The 11993-nt window shown below is 48.3% G+C and overlaps 1 pseudogene; it reads right to left on the reverse strand.

Annotated features, from left to right (window-relative positions):
• Positions 1-10976: 10976 nt before the first annotated feature.
• Positions 10977-11790, reverse strand: LOC124519695 (mesoderm-specific transcript homolog protein-like; annotated as a pseudogene).
• Between the last annotated feature and the right edge of the window lie 203 nt (positions 11791-11993).

Raw genomic sequence — 11993 nt, forward strand, 5'->3', positions numbered from 1 at the left:
ACTGTCAAGGAAAAAAGGGCAAGCCATTTACCTGCTTTGCATATTAATGCCAGACTATTCTAGCTTTTAGCTATCAGAGGGCTGGGGAGACGAGCCGGTAAGACGGGGCGGGGTGGGGGGGGGCGGGGGGGGAGCAGAAGAGGCTGGTGTGATTTGAAGCCCTTTTAAATGCTTCTACAGGAGACAATTCCTTAGGAATAAATATGAAACCGGGATTCCCGAAGAAAACCTCGGAACAGGCCAGACCTGGAGCACGGACACCACCTGTCCGCGGGCCCCAGTTCTGAGCCCTCCTCAAAGCTCAGTCGTGTAACCAAAGCCAACTGTGTACCAGGCCCTGCAGGGGAGACGCGCCGGCCTCACCCGTCGCCTGCCCTTCCCGGTCGGGTCTCCCTAACACCTCTTCGGCCGGGGGGTCGCGGGCAGCGGGGGAGCGAGTGGGGACCCGACGACGCGCTGAGCTGGGACCGGGCCCCCCACAGCAACCTCTACCCCGCGTTCGTCTTCTCCGCAGGCCGCGAGCACGGGCTCCCGCGCGTGGACGGGCTGGGGCTCCGGCCTGACCGCGCGGACACTCGCGCCCGGCGCCCTCGACATCATTACCTGTCGCGGGGACCCGGCGGACGCGCAGCCGGAGCGGCCCGAGAGGCCCGGGGCAACAATGGCGGCGGGGGGCGCGGGCGCCTGCGTGGCGAGCTCAGCCCCGCGCTGCAGAGGGGCCTCTGGCTCCGCCACTTCCCTAACCCGGAAAGCACGACGTGTCTCGGCCGGGAGCCTCACCTTCCAGCCCGCTCCTGAGAAGCCTGGCCCGGAACGCGCCGCGCCTCGGCTCCGCCGCGACCTCGCCTCAGCGCCACTGCGCATGTGCGCAAGGAGAACGCTGCGCGCCCGCTGAGCCAATCGGAAGCCGCGTCCCGGCCCTCCCTCCCGCCGGAGCCTCATTCCTTGGACCTGTCTCCATGGTAACCTCCTCCACCCATCACTGCGACTTGCTCGTTTAGGCTGCAAGGGTCTGAAGGGAACTTTAAAGTTTCCCTGGTCAGAAGCAGGTCTGGTAGATGACTGGGAGGTCGGAGAGCAGCTAGCATCTGGGCGAGGGGGCTGCGGATAGGTGGTTAAAGCTCCGTGCTAATTAACTAGAGAAAACCTGGTGCCAGAGTTCCTACAGGAAGGATGGGCAGACAAGATGTGGGTCTAAAGGTAGAACAACCCAAAGTGCGTTTTTGGGCTTTACTGTGTGTACACATTCACTCTTAAATGTTCTGAGTCCCTCCTAAGGAATCTGATCTTGAGACTCAGATCGGAAAAAGGGATAGAGAGCGTGTTGTTTATAGAGACACAACAACCCCCCATAAAACCCTTGAAAATAAAAGGATAGAAAAACATTCCAGGTGTTCCTGTTGTCTACTGCTGTGTTGGCAAACCACCCAAAACCAAATGGTTTTAAAGAACAACCATTTTATTATGCTCATGGATTTCACTGGTAAAGAATTTGGAAGGGGAACAGTGGGCACGGCTCTTCACTGCTCCACTGTGTCTGGGGGCTCAGCGGAGATGATTTGATGGCAGGAAGGGTCCATTTCCAAGATGGCCTCTTCACTTACATGTATTATGGATGGGCTGAGATGGCTTAAGGATGAGCTCAGTTTGGAATTGAACACAGTGGCCTTTTCCATATGAAGGACTCAGGCTCGTTGGATTTCTTACATGGCGTCTCTGGGCTTCAAGAGCACATGTTCTAGTGAATAAGAAATCTTCATGGCTGATGACGACATAGCTTTGGAAGTCACATAGCATCACTTCTGCTACACATTTGATCAAAGCAGTCATAAGTCTGTGCAGAATCAAGTAGAGGCAAATGTAGATTCCATCTCTTGACGGGAGGAGTGTCATAGAGTCTTAATATTACCACAATAGGCACATTTGAACAAAAAAGAAACTGGGGAGTGTGATGGTCTTTGATGTGTCCACTTGGCTAGGCTACAGTCTCCGGATATTCAGCGAAACACGAATTTAGGTGTTGCTGTAACGGTATTCTGTAGATGTGGTTAAAGTCCACAAACTCAGTTGAATTAAGGAGGGGACATTATCCTAGATAAATTGGGTGGGCCTGATTCAATCAGTTGAAAGGCCCTTTTTATTTTATTTTATTTTTTAATTTTTTTTAACGTTTATTTATTTTTAAAACAGAGAGAGACAGAGCATGAACGGGGGAGGGGCAGAGAGAGAGGGAGACACAGAACCGGAAGCAGGCTCCAGGCTCTGAGCCATCAGCCCAGAGCCCGATGCGGGGCTCGAACTCACGGACCGCGAGATCGTGACCTGAGCTGAAGTCAGACGCTTAACCGACTGAGCCACCCAGGCGCCACGAAAGGCCCTTTTTAAAAGCAGAATTGAGGTTTCTCCGATGAAGAAGAAACTGTGGACAAAGCTACTAGCTTGCCCTTCCTACGGATTGCCATATGGATTTTTTTAATGTTTATTTCATTTATTTTGAGAGAGAGAGAACGAAAGAGAACAAGTGGGGGAGGGGCAGAGACAGAGTGAGAGAGACTCCCAAGCAGTCTCCATGCTCAGCGAAGGGCCCGACATGGGAATCTGTCTCACAACCTCAAGATCATGACCTGAGCTGGTAATAAGTCAGATGCTCAACCGACTGAGCCATCCTGGCGCCCCTGCCCTATGGATTTTGATCTTGCCTAGTTGGCCCCCACAATTAAGCCAATCCCTTGTAAAAAAAAAAGTCTCTTAGCATATATGTTCTTGTTCTGTGGCTGAACCCTGACTGATACAGGTAATAATCCCAATAACTGACAAGATGGAATTTTAAACAATCACAAGGGAATACATAAGCATGTTATCCACTTATAGAAAGAAAAATTGACAAAGACGATATAGCCACCATTGAGGTGTGTCCCTAACGATAAGGCCTCAAGAGATACTAGCAGTAACTGATAACTGCGGGGCGCAAAACATAAATTAACAACTGAAGCTGGAAACTTTAACACACCCTCTAGAGCCACCGTGCTGGGCTGCCAGGATCCCCTTTCAGGGCTGGGGCACCTGTTCCCTTGGTTGCTAGTGTGTTTGGCTGCCAACAGCTCATGACAGAACACCTCTCTGGGAATTGTCCTGGCTGAACAGAGCTGCCCGTCCCAGGTTTCTCCCCTCCAGAGCAGTCCACATCCAGTGGCGTCACCGCAGGGGTTCGAAGACCTGGTCCCCTTGCTTCGACATGCAATTTCTCTAAAGGGCCATCCTGGCTTGAGCTCCCCGTAGGATCAGATGAGGCCCCGGTTGCAATCATACAGCATTTCAACTTTTTCCTGGGCCCAGTCCTCCTTACATCACTCCGTTACAGGTTATTTTTCTAGAGAACACTACCTAACAGTACCCCTGTAGAGCCCCGAGACTCAGGATGGGACATTTGGATTGATACAGGCAAACACCTGCAAACACCCATCCCTCTGAATTCTCTGGGCCCGCAAAAGTGGCCCACTCCCTCCAGGCTGGCTTGAAGATGATGCACATAGAGGCTTCTCCTTTGCAATAAAGCCTGTGCCCCTCTGAGGATCTGTCCTTTCTTCCCCTCCTGACCACTAGATCCATTAATAGGGTCAGGTGACCACAAAACCCAACAGGAGAAATTCTGGTCCTGATAAGGTAGGAAAAGGAATATCCTCTGAAGCTGGTGGGTCTGGATCCTGAGGGGGCTGGATCAAGGAGGGCAGAACATATAGCGAGTGCTGGAGAACTTATTGAAAAGGAGCATAGGGGCGTCTGGGTGGCTCAGTTGGGTGAGCGTCTGACTTCGACTCAGGTCACGATCTCATGGTTTGTGAGTTCGAGCCCCACACTCGGCTCTCTGCTGTCAGTGTACAGCCTGCTTCAGATCCTCTGTTTCCCTCTCTCTCTGCTCCTCTCGTGCCCTCTCTCTCTCAAAAAGAAATAAATATTTTAAGAAAAAAGAGAAAAGGAACACATAGAGATATGGTCAATTAATTTTCTTAATTTTTTTTTTAACGTTTGTTTATTTTTGAGAGGGAGGGAGACAGAGCACACGTAGGGGAGGGGCAGGAGGAGAGGGAGACACAGAGTCTGAAGCAGGCTCCCACTGACAGCACAGAGCCCAACGCGGGGCTCGAACCCACAAACCGTGAGATCACGACCTGAGCCGAAGTCAGACCTTAATCGACTGAGCCACCCAGGCGCCCTTCAATTAATTTTCGACAAAGCAGCCAAGAATGTACAATGGGGAAAGAACCATCTCTTTAATGGTGTTGGGAAAACTGGACAGCCACATGCAAAAGAATAAAAGTAGGCCACTATTTTATACCATACACAAAAACCAACTCTAAATGGATTAAAGACTTGAACTTAAAACCCATAACCATAAAGTTCCCGGGAGAAAACACAGACAGTAAGCTCTCTGACATCAGTCTTGGCAATGATTTTTTTTTTTTTGGATTTGATACCAAAATAAAGGCAACAAATGCAAAAATTAACAAGTGGGACTACATCAAACTAGGAAGCTTCTGCACAGCAAAGGAAACAATCAGCAAATTGAAAAGTGAGTGAACGGGAGAAAACACTTGCAAACCATAGAGAAGGGGTTGATATCCAAAATATACAAGGAATTAATACAACTCAATAGCAAAGAAACACACAATCCAATTAAAAAAAAAATGGGCAGAGGATCTGAATAGACACCTCCCCAAAGAAGACATACAGATGGCCAACAGGTACATGGAAAGATGCTCAACATCACTAATTATCAGGGAAGTGCAAATAAAATCCACAATGAGCTATCACCTCACACCCGTTAGAATGACTATTATCAAAAACACAAGAAATAAATGTTGGCAAAGATGTGGAGAAAAGAGAACCCTGTGCACTGTTGGTGGTGATATGAACTCGTGTGGTCACTATGGAAACAGAAGGAGGTTCCTCAAAAAATTAGAAACAACTACCACGTGACCCAGCAATTCCACTTCTGGGTATTTACCCAAAGGAAACAAAAGCACTAACTCAAGAAGATATTTACACACCCATGTTCATTGCAGCATTAATTACAAAGGCCAAGACATGGAAGCAACCCAAGGGTCCATCAGCAGATGAATGGATGGAGAAGTTGTGGTGTATGTGTGTGTGTGTATACATATATATATATATATACATATATATATATTCTATAAATACAAAACAATGGAATATTATTAAACCATTAAAAAGAATTTTAAAAAAACACGAAAGAGGGAAATCTTGCCATTTGAGACAAGATGAATGGACCTTAAGGGCATTATGCTAAGTGAAACAGACAGTGAAAGACAAGTACTATAGGATTTCACTTATATTTGGAATCTAAAAAAAAACAAAAACAAAAATCTGAACTCCGAGATACAGAGAACAGATTGGTAAGGGGTGGATTGAGGGTGGGGGTGGGGATGGGCAAAATGGGTGAAGGTTAGCCAAAGGCACAGACTTCCAGTTATAACATAAATAAGTCCTGGGGATGTCATGTATTGCATGGAACCTGTACTTAACAATACTGTGTTGTAGACTTGTAAGTTGCTAAGAGACTAGATCTTAAAAGTTCTCATCACAAGAAAAAGGTTGTACTTATGTCATGATGGATGTTGACTAGATTTATTGTGATCATTTCACAAAATTTACGAATATAGAATCATTATGTCCTACACCTGAAACTAACATAATGCTGTATGTCAATTATATCTCAATTAAAAAAAATAAATAGAATGCTGCTTTCTTATTAAAAAGAAAATGAAAAGGAGCACACTCCTGTGATACAGGATTTAAATACTCTGGCATGAGGCACCTGGGTGGCTCAGTCGGTTGTGTCAGACTTGGGCTCAGGCCATGATCCCATGGTTCATGAGTTTGAGCCCTGCAACGTGGGGCTCACTACTTTCACTGCAGAGCCCCCTTCGGATCCTCTCTCCCCTTCCCCTCCTACAGCACGTGCGCTTTCTCTCTCAAAAATAAATAAAACATTTTTTTAAAAAGTGGAAGGGGAGAGCGCTTTACCTTCAGAGAGTTGTGGGGACAATAGGGTGTGGCGTCTCTACAGGCATGAGCCATATGGGCAGACAACAGGGGCTAGTGCTTCAATATATACAATCAAACGCAATAAAAGATGAATGATCAAGAGGCTGAGGTTAATCCAATGTCACAATCTTTTGCCCCACCTCCAGATCCTAGTCAGTGTTCAGACCCAGAACCCGAAGCGGGTTCTGAAGCGTGCTCCACCGACACAGAGCTCGAACCCACCAACTGAACGGAGGGATCATGACCTGAGCCAAAGACAGATGCTTAATCTACTGAGCCACCCAGGTGCCTCCCCCCGCCGTCCCTCCCCCCCAGGAAAGAATTTCAACCTTATATCCAAAGAAAAAGTTGCAGAATGAAAACAAAAATAGGAACCTAGGAAGGCATGAATAAGACACCGTTTGGGCAAACACTTTATGGAGAAAACTAGTCAACGCTTTTGAGAAACATTAAAGATTATCTAAGTAACAGAGACCAAAAAAAAAAAAAAATAAAATAAAATAATGGAGAGAAAGCCTATATGGTAAAAATTTTAGTGAGCCCTGTTAATTCATAAGAACATCAATTATACCCCAAACCTTCTCACCCTCACCCAAAGGCTGTAAACATAAAGTTTTAGGGTAGTGTTACCAGAGTCAGGTTCCTGCACCCAACGACTGAAACGAGGCCACCCCCGGATCTAAGGCACTGGCCTGGGCACGCTCTGCTTCAGTAGAGAAAATTCCCACTACACGTCCCATATGCTAATAAGGGGGGGGTGGAGAGAGGAAAATGCCTTGTCTTGATTGGCTGGAAGGGCCTCGTCCTGATTGGTCAGAAGGGCCTCACCCCGATTGGTTGATATTGGCAGCTCATTGGTGGTTTTTGGAGCCGAGCCTCCGTTTTAAATCCGGCTTGTGTGTGGGCCCGCATCCTGCTTCTCTCTAAGAGGTGGGCTGTTTAGCAGTAATACCCAACATCAAACGCCCCAGATGTATGATGTTTACCGCTTGGGGATGGTTCCTCTGGTCCCTAACCGTCTCGGTAGGACGGGACAATGTTTCCCCTAGTGTTTGTCTTTAGGGATTATGTGCCCGTACTTCAGCAGAGACTTCATATGATGAGATTAGATGGAGGTCTGGTAGAAATGGATGCAGCCTTAACTCAACTCCCAGGAGCACTAGGGCCCAGGGCCGCCTCCCAGGGGGGAAGTGAGAGACCAGGGAGGTGAGGACCCATGGGTGCAAACAGTTTCCCTTCCTCTCCTGAGATGTGAGGTCTGTGCAGTCATGAGACTGAATCAATGCATTTTCTTTCATGCTGTAGGCTGAGGGCGGTGATCCCACTTATAGACGGAGGAAAGGGAGGCTCAGAGAGATAGTGTGACTCAACCAACCTCCAGGGCTTAGGTGCAGACCCCGGCCTTGAACCTTGCAGTGCTACCTCTAAGCCTAGCCCTGTTCTTTTTTTTTTTTTTTTTTTGGTTACCCGTATCTACAAACACGGTGGCTTTGGAAAATCTTCTCACGTGGTCATCGTGCCTTCGGTGGGAACGGGAGGTAAATTAATTGCACTCATTAAAAGAAGGGTCAGAGGAGACGCTAGAATGCTTAGATAGCAAATTTTTAAAAACCCAGGAAAAATTCCCAGCTGTAATGATGGAGAATGGAAATATACCAACTCCAGAAGTCAGTGTACCTGTGAGGTTTCTGTCCCAGCTCCAGTCCCGCCCCTCTCCCATGGACCGCTGAGCTTGGCCTCCCGCCCTCCACTGCAGGAGAGACCCGTTTTTCACAGCTTCGATTTCTCCGTCCCTGTCAATGGAAATAGAAGCAAAACTAGGTTTTAATACCTTGGGTTATCAGCATCGACCTGGGTGCAGCGGGTAGATTTCGACTGGGCTGGCTCGGGTGGCAGGATTAGTACCCTGCCAAATCCTCACCAATTTTTTTTTTCTATTCTGACATCAACCCTGCAACAGAGGTGGAAGGATCCCCCGTTTTATACAGGAGGCCCAGAGAGGCGAGGACTTTCCCACAGCCACACAGCAGAAGGGGCAAGGCCAGCATCCAGGCTGGGGACGTCTGGAGCCATCGTCCCTTTCCAGCTGTGTAAGGCCGTGGGAGCAGGTGTGTTCCTCCATAACCAGGATTCAGGGGCTGACAGATTCAGCCCGAGACAGGAAAAGGAGAAGAATTAAGATACCTTTTGAGCTCTCACACCCATCCGTGCAGAGATCCCAGCAGTCACGGCATTGAAATTTGTTTTTCTACAAAAGGCTGTTTTATAGGGACTTAAGTTCTAAAGTCAGCTCAAATAGCGACGCTTCCTTTGCAGAAAATCCCTCGAAGTGCCCACAGTGGTGGAGAAGGACCTGTTTGCTGGGGGCTCAGCAAGTCTTCCCACTACCCAGGCTCAGTCTGGGGCACCCAGGGGTCCGAACTGCCTGCACCTTGTAAAATTCTTTCTCGGTTTTTGTTTGCGAGTGATTATTTGACTTATCTTTCGTATAAGTACATCTTCTGTCCACAGGTTCATGAAAGTGCCTGCAATGAATGATCAGAAAATCTGGTGAGAATTTTTAAAAACCAGCTTCACTGAGGCATAATTGCCAGGCAGTGAACTTCATGTGCTTAAAATACACAATTTCAGTATTGACGTGCGGACATACCTGTGAAGCCATCAGCACAGTCACCCTCAAATGTTTCCTAGGGACGCTTTTGTAGTCTCTTTCTGTCCCCGTGGCCTCCCCCCCTTCCCCAAGCCACCTCTCATTTGTTTTCAGGCACTATCTCTTTTTTTTTTAATTTTTTTTAACGTTTATTCATTTTTTTGAGACAAAGAGAGACAGAGCATGAATGGGGGAAGGTCAGAGAGAGAGGGAGGCACAGAATCTGAAACAGGCTCCAGGCTCTGAGCTGTCAGCACAGAGCCCGACGCGGGGCTCGAACTCACAGACCGCAAGATCATGACCTGAGCTGAAGTCGGACGCCCAACCGACTGAGCCACCCAGGTGCCCCTACTCTCTCTTTTTTAAAATAAAAAAAAATTGTTTTAAGGTTTATTTATTTTTGAAAGAGAGAAAGTGACAGAGTATGAGTGGGAAAGGGGCCAGAGAGAGAGAGAGAGAGAGAGAGAGGGAGACGCAGAATCCTTAGCAGTCTTCAGGCGCTGAGCTGTCAGCCCAACACAGGGCTCGAACTCGTGAACCTTGAGATCATGACCTGAGCCGAAGTTGGACGCTCAAGTGACTGAGCCACCCAGGTGCCCCTCTTTTTTTAAGAAAAAATTTTAATGTTTATCTTTGAGAGAGAGACAGAGCACAAGTGGGGGAGGGGCAGAGAGAGAGAGGGAGACAGAATCTGAAGCAGACTCCAGGCTCTGAGCAGTCAGCACAGAGCCCGAGGCGGGGCTCGAACTCACCAACCCTGAGATCCTGACCTGAGCCAAAGTTGGCGATTAACCGACTGAGCCCCCCCCCCCCCCGGGGGCCCCTCAATCATCCTGTTTTGACTAAGACAGTGAAGCTGTGGCTTAAACAAAAGTATTCAGCACTATTTGCTCGCAGGCCTTTCAGAAATTGTTCTTAAAGTTTCTGGAACTTTCCTGTCTGGAAAGTACAGGAATTACTGAGCTGCAAGAGGAAGCTTCTCTAGGACAACCAATGAGACGTTAAGCAGTCATCGTAAAAGGAGTCCATGTACCTTCAGCAGGGTAACTCGGAAGATACAACAATCCCCTCCCCCTCAGCTCAGGAGGGACTTCCTTCCAAGCACTGACGTATGAAGAGTCAGACTGTTATTTGCTGTTAGAATTAGCTAATAGCAGTAAATCTCTGGCACGGATGTTACTGGCCCTTAACATCCTGTGATTTTAGGAAATTCTGTACATAGTTTGGATTTAATTCAATATATTCAGAAATTAAACCTGTCGAATGAGGTTCACTACTCTACCAGGATGTCTGTTGGTTTAGTATCCTTAAAAATATGTATATAATGGATGCAGGTAAATCAGAGTCTAAAAATATACTTAGAATATTGCATATTCAAACCCAAACCCAGATCCACAAAATGCCTATAGTTAAAAGCAGCTGAGGGGCGCCTGGGTGGCTCAGTCGGTTAAGCATGGGACTTTGGCTCAGGTCACGATCTCGCAGTCCGTGAGTTCGAGCCCCATGTCAGGCTCTGTGCTGACAACTCAGAGCCTGGAGCCTGCTTCCAGTTCTGTGTCTCCCTCTCTTTCTGCCCCTCCCCAACTCATGCTCTGTCTCTCTCTCTCTCTCTATCTCAAAAATAAACATAAAAAAAAAAAGCAGCTGATGGAACGAAATCCAAAGTTATGACAAGGGAGACTCACTGTCACTAAGCTGTGTTGCTTAGACAACTTACAAAAGCATGTGCCCTTAATGCCATTTGAGGACGGGTAAGGAGACACCCTCTCCTCATTCTTTACCATAGGATTCCTATCGAGGATGAGCCAGAAATGAACATTTCTAAATATTCCAGAAAAGTCCACAGAATTGTTAAAAAGACTTTTAGGAACGTCCGTCTTTCTATAGCTGTGAGTAGTAGGGCTCATCAGAATTTTCTTTTTTTCTTTAAATTTTTTTAAAAAAATATTTATTTTGAGAGAGAGAGAGACAGAGACAGAGTATGGGGGGGGGGAGGGGCAGAGAGAGAGAAGACACGGAATCTGAAGCAGGTTCCAGGCTCTGAGCTGTCAGCACAGAGCCCGAGTGGGGTTCGAACCCACGAACCACGAGATCTGACCTAAGCTGAAGTCAGATGCTTAACCAACCGAACCACCCAGGCGCCCCTCATCAGGATTTTCTAATAGCACACCAAGGCAAGTCCATACCCTGGCTCAGATGTTAGAAGAATGGAGGCGGACTGTCAGGGCCATCCTTAGCCTGAGCATCGGCGGGCTTTTTACTATATGCTCATCACCAGTCTGGGAATCGTCACAGAAGCCAGAGCTCCCACCCAGGGTCTTCTAAAGTTCCTCCTCTGGTGGATGTACTGTAAGAGACCGTCGACAACTAAGTTTCCATTATTGTGCCAGATCCCTGCCCACACGTCCCACGGCTCACCCTCGGGGAGGGGGGGGGCAGGCCCAAAGGGGGGGGGGGTGAGACCTCGAGAGAATACAAAGAACACATCGCGCGAGGAGGGGTGAGAGCACACCCCCATCCTGGAGAAGCTGTTGGAGAAGGTGACCCCGGCGAGTCTCAGCAAAGATACCTCCGTTTGACAGAGTCTCTTGATGGTAAGTCCGCCGGCTCGATTCTGCCCGAACCTGCAGAGCGACTCCTGAGCAGCGGTATCTCCACAATCAGGAGACAAAAGCTTGACCCTGCGGTTCTGTCGCCCCCAGGGGCCACATCGTGCCTGCACGATGCTGGCCTGCTCAAATATGGAATAGTGATGTGGTCTCCGTTTGTCACTAAAGCCAAAGCTCGAGAAATCAAGGGTGATCACTCGAAACCTTAGGGTCGGACCTTCCAAATCTTGTACCAATCAGAGCTGGATGCTGGAAAGCCACGTAAAAGCACAACGATCTCAGGACTTCCACCACACCCACAGAGTCTTGGTAGAAGATGCGCAGTCCCTGGCAGGTAAAAATTTGCCTGACGGTCTCCTGGAGTGAAGGGCAGGCGAAAGCTTGGGGGTGGGGGGGTGGGATATGCGGATAGGCCGCACGCAGAGGCACAGCCAGTAGCCCCACCTGAACCCACCGCTCCCTCATCCCGATTCAGGTAAGGCTCCATGTTTGGGGGAAACGGTTGCGCATGCTTGCTTTCCACTTTACACGACGAAAAGGGATTGTAAGAGAATACGGTGAATAACGCACGCCCACAAATGGAGTCCTCTAGAGGAAATGGAAAGTTCAGGTCCAGTGATTCAGCAGACGGCCAGCAGGGGGCACACGCCAACACTGTAAAACTCCGT

The sequence above is a fragment of the Lynx rufus genome, unplaced genomic scaffold (assembly GCF_022079265.1).
Source record: "Lynx rufus isolate CCGP_SWC_20201006 ecotype Redwood Valley unplaced genomic scaffold, mLynRuf1.p SCAF_28, whole genome shotgun sequence".
Lineage (NCBI taxonomy): Eukaryota > Metazoa > Chordata > Mammalia > Carnivora > Felidae > Lynx > Lynx rufus.